Source organism: Heterodontus francisci, chromosome 9, assembly GCF_036365525.1.
Source record: "Heterodontus francisci isolate sHetFra1 chromosome 9, sHetFra1.hap1, whole genome shotgun sequence".
NCBI lineage: Eukaryota > Metazoa > Chordata > Chondrichthyes > Heterodontiformes > Heterodontidae > Heterodontus > Heterodontus francisci.
Window position 1 is genome coordinate 107,448,832 of NC_090379.1, and position 17,248 is coordinate 107,466,079.

Consider the following 17,248-nt stretch of genomic DNA (forward strand, 5'->3'; position numbering starts at 1 on the left):
AAACCAATTTATTGCCCACTACCACTGTAGTAAGAAAAATTATCAAGGTGCTGGAGCCTGTATGGTTAAGCCATGTGTTGCAAAAGCAGAGCTAGAGGGGTTAAAGCTTGTACATACAGGAGAACTTGCCTTAGACAATCATGGAAGTTTGCAAACCCAAGTTTCACCAACAACCACATGTTTATTGAGATGCACATCCCCAGGGTATTACAAATTGATACTAAAGAAACTTTAACCCCATTTGACAACACATAACCATCCCAGGCAAACTCCAAGAAAAAATGAAATTAAATCAGCATTGCTGTTGCAGAGAAAAACCAGCTGCAACAATTTTGAGATTAATAGTGAATTTGGGGAGTGAATGAGAATGAATGTGTATTTTCCTCTTTTTCTTTTCCACCCCTTTAATGAAATGCTGCCATAGTTGCATTTCATTCTGCGTGGTCCGGTGGTGTCAGGAAAACCCTAAACGTTAAATGGGAAATATTGATTTAATCGGTTAGAAACTTACATTAGACTTTTAATGGATAAAAACCACTGCAGTAACTTGTTAAAAAAAAAACTAGCAGCCAAGATGGCCACTGCCATTTACATCTAAAACACCAGGAGATTGAACTGGAGACAAAAAGACTAACAAGAAGCCCAGCCAGAACTATGCTTTAGATAACTGAGTAGTTTAGCCAGATGATCCTTCTTAGTGAGCCATTTAAAGTCATCTTGAGGCATTCATAAGTGGAGATGTCCCTCCAGGGAATAAATACTGGCAACCCCACCTAAGAGGAGTTTTGGATTTTAGTCTTTGGAACTCATTAAAAACAAAGGGATGTTGATAGAACCATGTGACTGCCTGTTCATCTCTGAAGAAACTAGAAGTTTTGTGATACAGACAGCAGACGAGCAGTAACTAAGTGTACAGCAGTGAAGAAGGTGGCTGCTCCCCTGTCTCTCTCTCTCTCTCCCCAGAAAATATCGAGAAAAGAACCGTCTGCGATTGGGAGACCCTCCAAACCGCTACAGCCAGCAAGCAGGGGAAGAGAATCAACTACCAATTCTGCCTTCAGGAAAACTCTGCAAAGTGCACTTTGACCAGTGAGGACTTCAAAATACAGCTTCAGCCGAGGACTACTGGATTACAGACTGTATTTAAGTTCCATTTATTCTGGACTTTAATCCGACCAACAAATCTGTTTCCCCCATAATCTATTTGTGTGGGTGAATGCGTAGTGTATTTTTTCAATCGGATTGGAGTGTTAAGTATAATAAACGTACCTCTTTCTTGTTTAAGCTCAAGAAAACCTGTCCAATTGGTGTTTTTGCAGTCACATAAAAGGAAAAAGGTAAAACACTCACTGAGGTGGTAGGCACAACCACTGTTTTTAAAAAAGTATAACCCCTGTTGCGGTCAAATAAGAGGAAGGGCGAGGGGGGAGCCTGAGGCCCCTTCCTCACCTGGCTGTAACATCAGGCAGATTATAAACAAGAATTTGCATTTACATAGTTCCTTTAATGCAGAAAAACATCCCAAAATGCTTCATTTTTTTAAAGAAAGTAGTTACCTGGAGGGGTAAAGAGTAAGTTTTAGGGAGGTTCTTAAAGGTTGAGAGAGAGGTGAAGAGTTTAGGGATGGTGTTCCAGAGCATGGGACATAGGCAGCTGAAGGCACAGCTGTCAATATAGGAAATCAAGCCAAACTCAATTAAAAATAATTTCCAAGCTATTCATAAAACTCTTGAAACAAACCAAAGTCTTTCCAAAGCATAAATTGATTCGAAACATACCACTATGGTAAATGAAGGACACTCTTGCTTGAAACAACTCATAAATGTTGTAACTTAACTTATTGCCACCTGAGCTTTGCTTCTGCTCCTAGTTCCAGTGTCCAATCCAGGGCCTGCATAACAAACCTAGGACTACCGTCATCTGACCTCTCCCACAAAATCAAATTTTCCGATGGGGTACAAAACACTCTTTCCCTCTCCTGTACTGATTCACTGCAGGCAGGCCCTGATTGGAGCAGGAGGATAGTGTGACTGTAAGCGAGACACAGACATCCGTGGAGTGATTCTCAGACCACTACACCTGCATGTACCAGTGCCTCCAGGATTGGGACAGTGCCTGAGAGCAATTAAGGACTTAAAAAGTGCCAATATCTCTAAACAACGTGGACTACTCAGACAGCACATCACAGATTGAGCACTGACTGCTGCTTATTCAGAAACAGGCCAAGATGGAGAATTATCACAGCTGGGTTCACCCTGCAGGGTCCTTAGAGACCCCCCCGCCCCCAAAATTGCAAAGCAGCAGAAGGGAGGAGGTTTGGTCAGGAATTTCTAGCAGATGCCTCTTATCGACGACACAATGCAACTCCCTTACATTGCCCCTGTTGGTGCCTTCATGGGGGAGGGATGGGAGGGGTAGAAAGAGGAGAAAAATAAAGAAAGGAGCAAAGCAAAAGGTCAGTGAAAGGGAAATCAAGGAACAAAGAATTAGGTTTGATGGATTGCACAGCAGAATCTGAAAAAACAGGAGGAGAACTCCCAGCTTGGAATGGACAAAGTACCAACATTTTGAGCCATTGTCACAGGCTGTGCATTTTGCTCCTCCGACATAACCCACAGGCAAAGCTCTTTCTACACTATTCTTTGTTCTGTAGCTGTTTGTTGCTACTGGCTTTCTATGAATTTCATCTCCCCTCTCTGCTGCTACATCCTGGTGCCCCTCTCCCTGCCATACGAGTATAAACCCTCCCCCACAGCACTAGTTAAACTCCCTGTGAGGACATTGGTCCCAGTCGTGTTCAGGTGGAACCTGTCTGACTCGTACAGGTCCCTCTTGCCCCAGAACTTCTCAATGCTCCAGAAATTGGAAGCCCTCCCTCCTGCACCACTTCTCCAGCCACGCATTCATCTGCACGGCCTTCTTTTTTCTGTACTCTCTAGCAGGTGGCACTGGCAGCTTACTACTTTTGAGGTCACATTCTTTAATCTTTTTCCTAGCTCCTGAAACTGTCTGCAGGACTTTAACCCCTTCCCTAACACTGTCACTGGTTCCAATATGGATGAAAACTTCTAGCTGTTCCCCTTCTCCTTGCAGAATATCCTGCACAAGTTCAGTGATGTCATTTACCCCGGCACTAGGGCGGCAACACACCATTCAGGACTCACGTCTGCAGTTCCAGAAACAACTGCTTATCCCCCATCAAATCTTCTAGAACAACTGCATTTCTACACTTTATGTCCCATGTGCAGTTGGGCCTACCACAGTGTTGTAGATTTGCTTCTGACTGCACTCCCCCAGGATGTCATTACTCTCACTGGACCTCATCCTCACCATCCACCTGCTGTTGATGCATCAGTCCAGGGCAGCCTTGGTAGGAATGATGACCGCACAGTTCTTGTGAAGACCAAGTCACATCTTCACACTGTGTGTTACTATCACCGTTCCAAGTGGGATAGATTAAAAACAGATCCAGAAGCTCAAAATTGTGAATCCAGGAGGCGATGTGGGCCATCAGCTGCAGCAGAATTGTACTCCAACACAATCTGTAACTTCATGGCCCAGCATATCCCTCACTCTACCAATACCATCAAGCCAGGTGACCAACCCTGAATCAATGAGGAGTGCAAAAGAACATACTAGGAGCAGAATCAGGCTTACCTGAAAATGACATGCCAACCTGCTGAAGCTACAACAAAGGACTACATCCATGCTAAACAGTATAAGCAATAGGCCACAGACTGAACCAAGCCAGCCCACAACTAATTTATCTAATCTACAGTCAATCTAAGTGCAAATGGTAGTGGTCAATTAAACAACTAACAGGAGAAGGAGGTTCAATAAACATCCCCATCCTCAACGATGGTGGACACCAGCATGAGTGCAAAAGACAAAGCTGAAACGTTCTCAACCACCTTCAGCCAGAAGAGCCAGGTGGATGATCGATCACAGCCTGATCCCGAGTTCCACGCTATCTCATATACCAGACGTCAGCTCAATTGATTCACTTCACATGCTGTAAAGAGACGGCTGAGCTCACTGTATACAGCCAAGGCTTCTGGTCCCAACAATATCCTGACAGTAATACTGAAGACCTGTGCTCCTGAACAAGCTGTGCCCCTAGCCAAGCTGTTCCAGTATAGCTAGAACACTGGCATCTAACTGACAATGCAGAAAATTGCCCAGATATGTCCTGTTCACAAAAAGCAGGACAAATCCAATCCGGCCAACTACCACAACATCAAGCTACCCTCGATCATCAACAAAGTTATGGAAGGTGTCATTACTTTTGATAAGGTCCTACATGGAAGATTGGTCAAGGTGGTAAGAGCCCATGGGATCCAGGGCAATTTGGCAAATTGGATCCAAAATTGGCTTAGTGGCAGGAGTGTTGTTTCTGTGAGTGGAAGCCTGTGACCCGTGGTGTAACGCAGGGATCGGTGCTGGGACCCCTGCCGTTTGTAGTGTACATTAATGATCTAGATGTGAATATAGGCGGTATAATCAGTAAGTTCACAGATGACACAAAAATTGGTGGTGTCATAAATAGTGAGGAGGAAAGTCTTAGATTACAGGAGGATATAGATGGGCTGGTAAGATGGGCAGAGCAGTGGCAAATGGAATTTACTCCTGAGAAGTGTGAGGTGATGCATTTTGGGAGGACTAACAAGCCAATGGAACATACAAGGGATGGTAGGACCCTAGGAAGTACAGAGGGACCTTGGTGTACTTGTCCATAGATCACTGAAGGCAGCAGCACAGGTAGATAAGGTGGTTAGGAAGGCATATGGGATACTTGCCTTTATTAGCCGAGGTATAGAATATAAGAGCAGGGAGGTTATGATGGAGCTGTATAAAACACTAGTTAGGCCACAGCTGGAGTACTGTGTACAGTTCTGGGCACCACACTATAGGAAGGATGTGACTGCACTGGAGAGGGTGCAGAGGAGATTCACTAGGAGCATTTCAGCTGTGAAGAGAGACTGAAAAGGCTAGGGTTGTTTTCCTTAGAACAGAGAAGGCTGAGGGGGGGACATGACTGAAGTATACAAAATTATGAGGGGCATTGATAGGTTAGATAGGAAGAAACTTTTTCCCTTAGCGGAGGGATCAATAACCAGGGGGCATAGATTTAAGGTAAGGGGCAGGAGGTTTAGTGGGGATTTGAGGAAAAGTTTTTTCACCTAGGGGGCAGTTGGAAGCTGGAATGCACTGCCTGAAGAGGTGGTAGAAGCAGGAACCCTCACAACATTGAAGTATTTAGATGAGCACCTGAAATGCCATAGCATACAAGGCTACGGGGCAAGTACTGGAAAATGGGATTAGAATAGTTAGGTGCTTGATGGCCGGCACAGACAAGATGGGCCGAAGGGCTTGTTCCTGTGCTGTATAACTCTATGACTCTAACAGTGCTATCAAGTGGCACTTACTCACCAATAACCTGCTCACTAATGCTCAGTTTGGGTTCTGCCAGGGCCATTCAGTTCCAAACCTCATTACAGTCTTGGTCCAAACATGGACAAAAGAACTGAATTCCAGAGGTAAGGTGAGAGTGACTGCCCTTGACATCAAGGCAGCATTTGACCGAAGCCCTAGCAAAATTGAAGTCAATGGGAATCAGGGAGAAAACTCTCCACTGGTTGGAGTCATACCTAGCACAAAGGAAGATGGCTGTGCTTGTTGGAGGCCAATCATCTCAGACCCAGGACACCACTGCAGGAGTTCCTAGGGCACAACCATCCTCAGCTGCTTCATCAATGACCTCCCCTCCATCACTAGGTCGGAAGTGGGGATGTTCGCTGTTGATTGCAGTGTTCAGTTCCATTTGCAATTCCTCAGATAATGAAGCAGGCCATGTCCACATGCAGCAATATTTGGACAGCATGCATGCTCAGACTGATAAGTGATAAGTAACATTCGTGCCACGCAAGTATCAGGCAATGACCATCTCCAACAAGAGAGAGAATAAACACCATCCATTGACATTCAACCATACTCACCACAATCAACACCCTGGAGTAGCCACCGACAACTGAACTGGATCAGCCACATAAATGCCTTGGCTACTAGAGGCTGGGTATTTGCCGGTTGCACTTCAGCAACTCTCAACGGTATTTTCCACAGCACCTTCCGAACCCACAACCTCCACTACCTAGGTCAAAGACAGAGGTGCATGGGAACTCCAGCACCTCGAGGTACCTTCTATGTCACATACCATCCTGACTTGGACATATATCGCCCTTCCTTCATCATCACTGGGTCAAAATCCTAGAACTCTCTACCTGACAGCACTGTAAGAGTACCTACACCATACAGACTACAACAGCTAACGGTGGCAGCCCACCACTATTTCTCAAGGACAACTAGGGATGTGCAATAAATGCCAGCCTTGCTGGCGCAGTGATATCACGGGGATGAGTATATTAAAAATAAAACTTACTTGCATGTTTATCGGCGAGTGCAATAAGACTGCTTGAAATGTCTCGTCTCCGGTAGAAACAAACGCACTTTGCTTCCACATTGCCATTGACAGTCTGAAATAATGAACAGAAAGGGCACGAAGGATAATTAGATCACACAAATGCTACAGTGAAAAAGTGAACAGACAGGACTCTGAGGCACACACCAATGTTAATTTTATTTTATTCTTTCATGGAATGTGGGCGTCGCTTGCATGGCCAGCATTTGTTGCCCATCCCGAATAGCCCTTGACAACTGAGTGGCTTGCTCGGCCATTTCAGAGGGCAGTTAAGAGTCAACCACATTGCTGTGGGTCTGGAGTCACATGTAGACCAAACCAGGTAAAGACGGCAGATTTCCTTCCCTAAAGGGCATTAGTGAACCAAGTGGGTTTTTACGACAATCAATGATAGTTTCATGGCACCATTCCTGAGACTCGCTTTCAATTCCAGATTTTTTTTAATTAATTGAATTTAAATTCCACCAGCTGCCATGGTGATATTTGAATCCATGCCCCAGAAAATGAGCCTGAACCCCTGGATTACTAGCCCAGTGACATTGCCACTATGCCACTGTCTCCCCCTAATTTGAAACACTGAACATAAAAGTGTGGAGGTCCCTTGGCACACAGCAGTGTTACTGCACATGCCTTAAACCTCTGAGTTGACAAGTTATGTGTGACATGTAACCTAAAGACAACAGCTGCCACATTAGGCCTCAGCGGCCTTGGACTCAAGCGCCGAAGTGAAGCACACCAGAAATGCCCCAATGACTGTGCGAAACGTGTTCATTTCTTTTTCCTTCTCCAGTTCCCTCCTCTCCTGAAGAGGGCAGCTCATTGGACAGTTTTTTAAGATGCCAGTGATCTTCTGTTAACTCACTCAAACGCCCATTCTTCACAAGTAAGCCGACAAGTTGTCATTCAACCACGAATGCCACACACTTTGTCCTCACCCCACAGACGTTGGTCTATGGGTAATAATCAAAAACAGGAACACTGCCTTATTTGATTTTTTTTCCTCACCTCAGTGTTGCTCGTGCCAATTATTCCTTCTCACAGCCCTGCTCTGCACAATTCTGGCTGGAATTAGCTAACTCAGCTGTTATGAGGTGGGAAAGATGTCTGGGGGTCCTTTTTAGCCTTCACCTGGTCTTAATGAAACAGGATTTTATTTTAAACACAGTGTTTTGAGCTCCCCCTTGGTGAATCCTTGTTCATCACTTTCCAAGTATAAGGCAAAGAAACCAGCACAGCAGGTGTTCTCAGGGTTAAAGAAGAAAAGTGAAATTTTACTAAAACTTGAATTTAAACTCTATTTCGGTTAACGCCTACAGATACACGCCGCACCCCACGCTAGCATGTATATGTGATACGCACATGCAAACAGATATAGAAAAGAGAAGAAAAATAAAGTAGAGGTTTGAGGCAATTTCTGAAGAGGGGTTTTTGTTACTGTGCTTCAAGCTCGCTGAAGTCCTTGCTTGTAGGTAGATCTTGCTTTTCGTTGGGGCCCAGTATTCTTCTTAAACCTTGTTCACTGTAGGAGAATTTTCACTCTTGGGGTTCATATGTCTTCAATGGTTTCCGAAGCTGGTGAAAGAGATGAGAGCAGACAGGAGAGGCTGCAGCAAGTCAGCCACGAGAGGCCTTGTCAGCCCAGGAGCAACGGCTTTCTGAGTTTTAAAACTCTGTTGCAAGTTCAAATACAAAAACTCCAACAGCCAGTTAGTCATGTGACTAAACTGGTCTGACATCTGTTTGTATATTCGGCCATCTTAGCAGTTAAACTGGAATGCGAGCTTCTCCACCTTCAACGTCTGGTAATCAAAAGTCCATTGTGGATTAAATTGGAGCAGGGAGTGGACCCTTTGTCCTTTCCAAGTACTGTCTGTTGCTATGCAAATGTCTTTCCAGTCAAGGGTCTGGTGTTTTTTTTATAAAAACAAGTTCTTTCTTTACTCCAGTAAAAGTTTAAAAATCAATGATCATGTGGCGAAATTAATATGTCTCATTCTTGGCAAGTGGCAGCCTGCACGACACAGCACTAACTAAGCCAGGAATAACATCTGGAAAGGTGGAATTCAGTAGAATACAAAGCTGCTCCTCTGTCCGTCAGGAAGTAACCATCAAGCTGAAGTGGAGGACGTTTGAGCTTCTGTCTGTGCTGAGTTTATCCAATCATTGGATGTGTTGTACTACTACTACTACAATAACAATTTGCATTTATATAGCACCCTTATTGTAGCAAAACATCCTAAAGTGCTTCACAGAAGTGATTATTAAACAAAATTTAACACTAACCCACAGAAAGAGATATCAGGACAGATTACCAAAAGTCAGGTCAAAGAGATAGGCTTTAAAGGAACATCTTAAAAGGACAGGCAAGAGGTTTAGGGAGGAAATTCCAGACCTTAAGGCTTAGGTAGTTGAAGGCACGGCTGCCAAGAATGAAATGATGAATATAGGGGATGCGCAAGATTCCAAAATTGGAGGTGAGCGGGGATCTCGGAGGGTTGTAGGGCTGGAGGAGGTTACAGAGATAGGGAAGGGCGAGGGATTTGAAAACTAAGCTGAGAATTTTAAAACTGAGGCACTACTGGACCTGAAGCCAACTTAGGTCAGCGAGCATGGGGCAATGGGTGAATGGGACCTAGTGCAAGTTAAGATATGGGCAGCAGAGTTTTAAACGAGCTCAGGTTTATGAAAGGTGGAAGATGGGAAGCCGACTAGGAGAGCACTGGAATATTCAAGTCTGAAAGTTACAATGGACGGGTGGCTCAGCAGCAGAGGGGTTAGGCAGAGTCAGACACAAGTGATGCTACAGAGCTGGAAGTAGGCAGTCTTGGTGATGGACCAGATATGTGGTTGGAAGCTCAACTCAGGGTCAAACATGATAACAACGTTGGCAACCGTCAGGTTCAGCCTCAGACTGTTGGCGGAGAGAAGGATGGAGTCAGTGGATAGGGAAAGGAGTTTGTGGCTGGGACTGAAGACAATTCCTTCAGTCTTCCCAGTATTTAGCAGGAGAAAATTTCTACCCATCCACTACTGGATGTGGACAAACAGCATAACAAATCAGAGACAGTAGAGGGGTTGAGAAGTGGAACCTGACATCTTGGTTTTAGATGATGTCCCTGAGGGGCAGCAAGTAGATAAGAAATGGGAGGGGGCCAAGGATAGATCCTTGGGGGACTTCAGTAGTAATGGTGCAGCAGTGGGAAGAGAAGCCATTGCAGGAGATTCTCTCACTACGATGAGACAGATAAGAATGGACCCAGACAAGTGTAGTCCACCCAGATGAACGACGGTAGAGAGGCGTAGGAGGAGGGTAATGTGGTCAATTGTGTCAAAGGCTGCAGACATGTTGAGAAGGATGCGGAGGAATAGTTTGCCCTGGTCACAGTCAAACAGTATGTCACTTGTTACTTTGATAAGGGTCATTTCAATACTGTGGCTGGGGCAGAAACCTGATTGGAGTGATGCAACATGGTTTTCTGTGAAAGATTGGCACAGATTTGGGTGGCAGCAACATTTTCAAGGACTTTGGGCAGGAAAGGGAGGTTGGAGAAGGAGCATAGCTATCAACTAAAGAGGGGTCAAGGGTGGACTTTTGTGGAGGGGGTGATGATGACAAATTTGAAGGGGAAGGGACAGTACGTGAGGAGAGGGAACGGTTAACAATATCAGCGAACATGGGGAGCAGGAGGGGAAGTTGGGTGGTCAGCAGTTTAGTGGGAATGGGGTCAAGGGAGCAGGAGGTGGTTCTCATGGACAAGATGAGCTTGGAGAGGGCATGAGGGAAGATAGGAGAGAAAGTAGAGAAAGATGTGAGTTCAGGCCTAGGGTGGGGGGGTGGAGGGGGAAGGAAAGCAGCAGAGGCAGCTGAACGGATTGTCTAAATCTTAGTTACAAAATCATCCACAAGTTCCTCGCAATTATTGTTCCCTAGGCACAGAAACCAATCCCTCTCCCTGGACATCGTCTGAGGCTGAACCAGACCATTCACAACCTCGGTGCTGTATCTGACTCCAAGATAACCGTTTCATCACTAAACTACCTACTTCCACCTCCATAACATTACCTGACTCCAAATCTGCCTCAGCTCACCTGCTGCTGAAACCCTAATCCTTCGTTACCTCTGGATTATTGCAACACTCCCCTGGGCGGCCACCCATCTTCCACCCTCTGTTCCCTGACCAGTATTTCCATCCTTCTCCTTGGCAACTGGCTAAAACTGAGCCAGGCCGTTCGTAACCCTGATGTTGTGCTTGACTCTGAGAAGATCTTCCAAGCACATATCTGCTCTATCACTGAGCCTGCCTATTTCTATCCCAGTTACATTGCCTGACTCCAACCTTGCTTTCATTCATCTGCAGCTGAAACCCTCATCTGTGACTTTATTACCTTTGGACGACCTCTTCCAACGCACTCCTGCTCGGCCTCCAACTTTCACCCACATAAACTTGTGTTCATTCCAAACTCTACTGCCTATACCATAACTCACACCAAGTCCCGTTCATCCAACACTCCTGCGCTCGCTGACCTACACTGTTTCCAGTCTAAAAACTTCTCTTTTCAAATCCTTCCATGGTCTCGCTCCTCCGTATCTCTAACCTCCTCAGCCCTACAAGCTTTAGAGATCTCTGCGCTCCTCCAATTCTGGTATTTGGCACATCGCTAATTTTAATCACTCCACCATTGGTGGCTGTGCTTTCAGCTGCCTAGGCCCTAAGCTTTGGAATTGCCTCACTAAATCCCTCCGCCTCGCAACCGCTCTCTCCTCCTTGAAGAGGCTCCTTAAAACTTAGTTCTTTGACCAAGCTTTTGATCATTCGTCCTGATATTTCCTTCTGTGGCTCAGTGTCAAAATTTTTATTGACAAATGCTCTTGTTAAGCACCTTGGGATGTTCTGGTACGGTAAACGCACTATATAAGTGCAATGGAGTTGTTGTATTGGCCGTTATACACTTTCGTTCTGCTCTAATTCAGAAGTTAGACTCCATCAGGTAGCCTTAATGCTGATCATGGCCCTCTTCATCTTGCAGTCAGGATTTAATGGCCTGCTTAAGATGTTCAAAACTGTAACTGTACTATTGTAAAACATCATTCACAACCATTTTCAGCCCAACCCAGTGGGGTTAGATCTGCAGACCAATTCACAAAGTCAACCAGTTCAGCCAGGCACAACACCAGGCAGCCTGTCAAGCCCCACCATATAACCACCAATTATCCATACTCCAGACCTTCACTGACCACCATTTTGCCCCAGACTCTCCATCTGTCCATCACCCATATCCAGGCCCTCCTTCATTCCAAGCTCTCCTACATTCCTTGACCAACACACAGTCCCAGATTCTCCTTCATTCCAACACTCAGTCCCAGCTTCTTCTTCATTCCTTGACCTTCACCCAGTTCCAGACCATTTCAACATTCAATCCTGAACTACATTTATCAAGCTCAATGAAATATAAGCACAGACTCTCATATTCTTGCAAAAATCATCCAGTTGGTACATGTTAGTACAAAGCTACTTTGGTATCCACCTTCTGTTCGTTTGACTCAGCCGTTTCCTATTTTCTGCATTTCATCCCTGCTCTGTTCCCCTTTCTCTACACCCAGAGGACAATCATCTCCCATCTCTAGATTCTACTGCCTCATACCCCAGACAATTTGCTGCTCTTCTTCCATTAACCCCCTTTTTCATCACCATGCTTGGCTTGATTCCCACCCTAAACTAGCATCTAGCTTCCCCCTGCTCTACTGCAATCAGCTTCCACCACACCCACTGCAGCTCCCACCGTGGGCTCTCCCAAAGCAGCAACCTGTACTGCCTTCTTCCCCTAAGCTCAATGTATAACTAACCACCTTCATATTTGTGGGCAAAACTCTCTCATTTCAATCCTCCAACCCTCTCTCCACTGCACCTGCTTCCGCCGCCAATGGCCATATTCCCGAGTCTCTTTGAGGACTCGTGGTTGAAGATTGTGGAGATGGATTCATTTCGGACTGAAGTGATTCCATAGATGCTGGACTTCAGTTTTTTTTTAGAAAAGGTCATTGGAAGGTCTTGAGCTTTCTGTTTAAAAACATTTACTGGATGTCACATGTCTTAAGCTAAATAAACAACAAAAGCCTTGGTGACTGGGGGAGTTGTTTACAGAGAAGTGACATGTCAAGATTTACGGTGGTCAAGAGTTGGTTTCATTTTTGGGTACTGCTTTGAGTCAGTTCTGTTTGTAGCCTGATGAGAGAAACAGCCAGCTCATCTTTTCTCCATCTCTCTGAGAAACCCTGCAAAATCCAATGTGTGTTAGCTGAAACGCCTGATGCCTGCCAGATTAATTCTCGATGCTCCCTGAAAAGAACTGCTCCAGAAAGATCCAGTGGCATGCATTTACACATATTTGGGATGCCAGAATAAAAGGACAACTGATATCATTCCATAACTTCTCTTTTTCCTTCAAGAATTAACAAGTATTTGGCCAATGTTTCTTGTCTTTTTTTGTCAAAAGATCTCTGCAGAGAAAACTTTTTTTTTCTTTAACCTGTGTGTGTGTGCACGCCCATGCATGTGTGGCCAATTTTCAAAAGGAACTTTCATATTTCAATCTGTGCATTCATGCTTTGCATCATCACTGAATAAGTTTTGTTTTATAATAAATTAATAATTTTGCTGTTTATTAAAGAAACCTGGTTGGTGTATTTCATTCTGAAATAAAAACAGAGTATATCATTGGCTGTATCGGTAACTGGGTAAACATTTGAATATATGTTGTGACCCATGGAGAAATGGAACTTGAGAAAGACAGTGCAGTCATAACATGTATCATCCACTGAACACTGCCCCACAAAATGTCCGTTCTCTTGTGAGTAACAGATACCATCCACAACTTCATCATAGATAACTCTATCAACGTTCCTGACCATTTCAAAAGTACATAATTGGCTGTAAAGCACTTTGGGACATCCTAAGATTGTGAAATGAGCTTTAGAAATGCAATTCTTTCTAGGCTCCAACAAAACCTGGTTCACAGACGGTGACTACTTCCTCTTCACCGAGGACCTCAATGCGGCCCTTTACTCTGTTGGCATGCTTTCTTTTTGAGCCCTCACCCACACCAACCCTCCCAACTCTGCATCTTTGTCATCTACAACACTCTGAAGACCAAAGATAACTTTCTCTCCAAAACAGCCTCTCTCCTCTCCTTACTCTAATTCTCGACCAAAGGATTTCCAACCTTCAGTGATTCCAACCTTGACCTCTTGCCCCCTCTCTCTGCACTGGAGTTCTTTGTACACCTGTCCTCACCCGCACCGATGATCAGCCCTCAACGTCTTGTTCACCCAGTAAGGTCTCAGCACCTCAAAATTTTGATCATTGACAAAGCTATCTCCAATCACGCATAGCCAACATCTACCTCCACACAATCACCCTCTTGCCCTTAAAAAAAAACTTCTTTTACAACACTATCTCAAAATTCCAACTTCCTCTCTTCCAGCTCTCCACCCTTCATGACACTGCTGCATATGTCCCTGCCTTTAATGGCGCCGTCTTTTTTTAAAATTTATTCACAGGATGTGGGTGTTGCTGGCAAAGCCAGCATTTATTGCCCATCTCTAATTGACCTTGAGGAGGTGATAGTGAGCCACCTTCTTGAACCACTGCAGCTTGTATGGTAAACAGTGCTGTTCAGGAGGGAATTCCAGGATTTTGACATAGCAACGATGGAGGAACAGTGGTGTATTTCCACTTCAGGATGGTGTGTGAATTGGAAGGGAACTTGCAGCAGGTGGGGGTCCCCATGTGCCTAATGCCTTGTCTTTCTAGGTGGCAGCGCTCACAGGTTTGGGCGCTGCATCTTACAGATGATATACACGGCAGCAACAGTAAGCTGGTGATGAAGTGCCGTTTAAAGTGGTAAGTGGGGTGCCAATAAAGCAGACAATTTTGTCCTGTGCAGTGTTAAGCTTCTTGAGTTGCACTCAAAGTATTCCATCACATTACTGAAAGGTATGACTGTGAGTAGGACTATATCAGGCTGTTGCTTGATTAGTCTGTGGGACAGCTCTCCCAATTTTGACACAAGCGAGGAGGACTTTGCAAGGTCGACCAGGTTGGATGTGGCTTTGTTGTATCCAAATCCGATGCGTTGGGCGATGCCAGGTGGCCTGTTTTGTTTGATTCTCATCATACTTTGTCACAGTGATTCGGTACAACTGTGTGGCTTGCTAGGGCATTTCAGGGGGGCAATTAAGAGTCAACCACAGCGTCTGGAGTCACACATAAATTAGACTGGGTAAGGATGGCAGATTTCCTTCCTTAAAAGAAATTAGTGAGCCAGATGGGTTTTTCCTGACAACTGGTAGTTACATGATCAGCATTACTGATACTAGCTTTTTATTCCAGATTTATTCATTTAGCTAAAATTAAATTCCCCAGTTGCTATGGTGGGATCTGAAACCATGGGCTGAATTTTATGCAGCTGGCAGGGACCCAGACGCTGGGCCAAAAAGGTGAGGGGAAACCCTGTAGGCTGTTTGGGGGACCCCCGGCAGCATTTTACGGTACTCAGGCAATTAACTGCCTGGCCCCACCACCCCCAACCCCCACCCCATTACTGGTAAAATGCCAGCAGCGGCAGGATGAGGCCCTTAAGTGGCCATTAATTGGCCTCTGGGCAGAAAGGCCATCCTCAACCTTCACCGTCCCTACCTAAATTAAATGATGTTGGGAAGGCAATAGCAACTTCACCAGTCGGCGCCCCCACCCCACCTGTCCCTGGAGGACTGATAAATTTCAGTCCCATGTCTCCTGAGCATTAGTCCAGGCCTCTGGATGACTAGTCCAGCAACATAATACTATTCTCAGTGCCCCACTCCCATTACTCTCCCAGTACAATCTGATGACTGAAGGTTTGAGCACATCTCACTGATCGAGTTGCTCACCATTAGTTATGGCTGGATCACTTTAAGTGATTCTGCCTCCCAGTGCTTCAGGGTTATCCTGGAGGGTGAAGTCAACCTCAGATCCCTTTTCACAAGACAGTGAGCATGTTACACAGAAAATAACAATGTCTGGGAATGTGTTGCACAAAGACTGGGGTATATATTAAACTGTGAGTAAGGGTGTGTTACAGAGAGATTAAGATACGCTGAATAATACATTGAAGACAGGCTGCTATGGCGTTGTCCGAGAACAGAACAAATCATGGTGCTTCTACTTCAGGTGGGCACAGCAAAGGGAACGCTAATAATAAATCTGTTATAATAACTAAATCCTTTGAAAGTTTAGAGATTTTGTAAATCCTGAAAGGACTAACAAGAACACGGGCTCTTGTATACACCCTGAAGAGACAGCACTGAAAGATCACAACGCTACATAGACCATCTAAAGCTGAGACTGAGGCTTGCTGATGCAACAGAATTTCAACATGCAGGTCATTACCTTGTTCAGTTCCTCTATTCTTCTTATCAAGAATGGATTGCTTGAAGAGTTTTCAAAAAAGACATAATCTGCAAAGTAAAAATAACTCTTACTCAGAGAAGAGCAAAGCCACCCACTTGCACATCCAACTAAACAACTAGCTTGCAAATATTTAGCAATGGGACGCCACGAGGATTTGCCTGAATATGTTTATAGAAAATCCCAGCTGGTAACAAGAACCACCCTTGTTTATTCCATTGCAACTCAGATAAAAACTTCTCAATCACTTGGAATGCAACAGCATCTTCTGATTTTGTTGGGAGGGCTTCCAGCACATCAATGTATCAGGATCAAAAATTGGGTTGAGGAAGCATGACCGAAATGCTCAACAGAAGATAGCTGTGACTACTTTAAACTTAGTGATGTCTTTATATCTAGTGACATTTGACAAGGAACATTTTGTTGCCATGCTTTTTAAATCCCCCAAGGTTTACAGCAGTTAGAATTATGTACGTGTTCAGGAATCAGGAACCAAGCTTCAAACCCAATTCCACATTTGACAACAGCTGGTTCTAATGGTGCTCATCAAGCCCAGTTCTTGCTCATAATGCACAAGAATTTGTATTGATATATCCCTTAAATAGAAAAGTGTCCCAAGTCACTTCAGAGACACCAAGGCAAAGGAGGAGATAGTAAGCATTACTGAAAGCTTGGCCAAATGGGAGGACATTTAAGGATGGTCTTAAAGGGAGATGGAGTGAGGGACTTCCAGAACATGAGCTCCAGTGGTGGGGAGGCAGTACATGCAGGACAGACATAGCTTGGGTATAGAAGTCAGCTGAGCACACTGAATCCAAGGGTTGTGGGTTCAAAACTTCTACCAGGATGTGAAACACAACAGCTAGGCTGGCAGTTCAGTGCAGTACTGAGGGAGTGCTGCATTACTGGAGATGGCAAAGCCAGAAAGTTTGAAGACATAACAAAAAACACATAGTCCTACATTTGTTGCCCAGACTAACTGGTCATTTATCTCATTTACTGTTTGCAAGATCTTGCTGTGTTCAAATTAGTTGCTATGGTTGCCCACATGACAACTGATTGCATTTTCAAGGAAATTCATTGGGTGGGATGTGCTTGGAGACATCTCAAGAGTGTGAAAGCGGCTAAATTAAATGCAAATCCATGTTCCATAGCTCGAAGGCTTGGCCCTGACTATGCCTTTTGAGCTAAACAAAATTGTCTTCTGATTTTAAGTCCTTCAAGCTTTACTTGGATCCAACATGGCTTTAGACATAGGCAAGGAGACCATTAATAAAAACGAGAAAGAGTTACATTTATACAGTGCCTTAATAAACCTCAGTCAATG

At 44.7% G+C, this 17,248-nt stretch overlaps 1 protein-coding gene across 3 annotated transcripts in view; it reads right to left on the reverse strand.

Annotated features, from left to right (window-relative positions):
• The window catches only part of LOC137373960 (metastasis-associated protein MTA1-like), a 141,576-nt gene extending 125,605 nt beyond the window's left edge, over nucleotides 1-15,971 (reverse strand). For 2 of the 3 annotated variants that reach the window (XM_068039638.1, XM_068039639.1), the window contains exon 1: nucleotides 6,437-6,519. The gene's annotated coding sequence lies outside the window, so the exon portion shown is untranslated. Of the gene's footprint in view, nucleotides 1-6,436; nucleotides 6,531-15,903 lie in introns of those variants that run through there. The other variant, XM_068039640.1, reaches the window with a different exon arrangement.
• Between the last annotated feature and the right edge of the window lie 1,277 nt (nucleotides 15,972-17,248).